At 61.5% G+C, this 1,794-nt stretch overlaps 1 protein-coding gene across 2 annotated transcripts in view; it reads left to right on the top strand.

The window, feature by feature from the left end:
* Positions 1–1,794, top strand: part of MYADM (myeloid-associated differentiation marker) — a 6,839-nt gene that overhangs the window by 2,089 nt on the left and 2,956 nt on the right. Inside the window, exon 2 of one of the 2 annotated variants that reach the window (XM_005863128.2) lies at positions 161–226. The gene's annotated coding sequence lies outside the window, so the exon portion shown is untranslated. Of the gene's footprint in view, positions 1–17; positions 227–1,794 lie in introns of those variants that run through there. The other variant, XM_014537108.1, reaches the window with a different exon arrangement.

Here is a 1,794-nt window from a genome sequence, read left to right as displayed (position 1 = left end):
GCCGGGAGGTGTGGCCGGAGCTGCTGCTGAGTCTCCTAGGGGCGGGGGGAGCCTTCTCGCCCGGGCCGGGCTGTCGCCTGGGTCTCCGAGGGCGGAGCTGAGCTGAGCTGGACGCTGACGTCCTCTCTCTCCGTCTCATGCTCTGACGAACCTTTTCCAGGTGTCTGACTTCAGCCGCCTCGGCAGCCAGATCTCTCTCCGTCGGGGTCCTCAGCTAAGACCGCAGGTAAGGGGGCTGGGGGCCTGACTCCTGGGTCTGAGGGAGGAGGGCTGGGGGCCTGACTCCTGGGTCTGAGGGAGGAGGGCTGGGGGCCTGACTCCTGGGTCTGAGGGAGGAGGGCTGGGGGCCTGACTCCTGGGTCTGAGGGAGGAGGGCTGGGGGCCTGACTCCTGGGTCTGAGGGAGGAGGGCTGGGGGCCTGACTCCTGGGTCTGAGGGAGGAGGGCTGGGGGCCTGACTCCTGGGTCTGAGGGAGGAGGGGCTGGGGGCCTGGACTCCTGGGTCTGAGGGAGGAGGGGCTGGGGGCCTGGACCCCTGGGTCTCTGAGGGAGGAGGCTGGGGGCCTGGACTCCTGGGTCTGAGGGAGGAGGGGCTGGGGCAGGGTGTCTCTCTGACTCCTAGATCCTGAGAAATGTATCTGGGAGCTTGCTCTCCAAGGAGTGGGGCCCCACACCTGTGTATCTGAGGAAGGAGTGTGTGTGGACTGGGCTCCTGTGTCCAGGGGTCCGGGCGGGGGGGTGGAGGCTGGAAATTGGGGGAGCTGCTGTGCAGCGATTGGGCGCCCAGGTGGGTAGAGCCTGCGACGCTGGCTCTGACCCCAGAAGGGGAAGTTTATTTCCCTGAGGCTGGGAGTGGCCTTCCAAGCTTCTAGGAGCAGCAGCTGATAAGGGAGCCTTTGTAGGGCCTGAGGGAGGACATGGAGGGCGTGGAACGAAGCCGGTGTCCCAGCGCAGGTGGCTGGCTGGTGTGCTGGCTGCGGAGGGCTCAGAACCCCGAGGTCTGAAGCTACAGAACGCGGAGGCCTGGGGATTGCAGTGGAAGGGCCGGGCCACTGGACACTTTAGAATCTGGGAGCTGAATTTCTTTAAAAAAAAAAAAGTGTTATTTATTAGAGAGAGAGAGGAAGGGAGAGGGGTAGATAGAAAAGTCCATCAGCTGCCTCCTGTGCGCCCCCTACTGGGGATCAAGCCCACAACCCAGCTATGTGTCCTGACTGGGAATCCCAACTGTTGACCTCTTGGTTCATGGGCCACCCCTCCACACTGGGCCACACGGGCTCGCTGGGCTGGGCTGGGAGCTGAATTTCCATGAAGGAGGGGAACTAGCTGGCTGGGGTCCTGAAGGGGTTGGGCTCCGTGTGGGGGAGGGGGGCAGGCAAGAGGAAGCTCCACTTCCTTTGGGTTGAAGCTCTCCTGAGGCTCCTGGTCTCTGAGGTGGGGGTGGGGACGGAAGTGGGGGGGGTGCTACCCATAGGTGAGATGTGGTTAGATGTGGGTCCCTGAGGATGCAGGCACTGGGAAGGTCGGACTCCTGAACTTTTGGAGGCCAGAAATATCTAGGTCCCCTTAGGTGAAGAGGAAGTTGGGCACAGAGGCTGGGGTGCAGAGCCCTGGGCACCCCAAAGGGGGGAAGTTGAGCGAGAGATGGCTGTTAAGAGGTCATAAGGAGACAGCCTCTTGTTCTGACAGGGGTGGTGGGGAGGCACTGGAGGGGTTGCTTTAGAGATCAGTCTTTTTTTTTTTAATATATTTTTTTATTGATTTCACAGAGGAAGGGAGAGGGAGAGAAAACTAA

Source organism: Myotis brandtii, unplaced genomic scaffold (genome assembly GCF_000412655.1).
Source record: "Myotis brandtii unplaced genomic scaffold, ASM41265v1 scaffold1720, whole genome shotgun sequence".
Lineage (NCBI taxonomy): Eukaryota > Metazoa > Chordata > Mammalia > Chiroptera > Vespertilionidae > Myotis > Myotis brandtii.
Note: the sequence above shows the minus strand (reverse complement) of the source record. Positions and strands in the feature narration are given on the sequence as shown.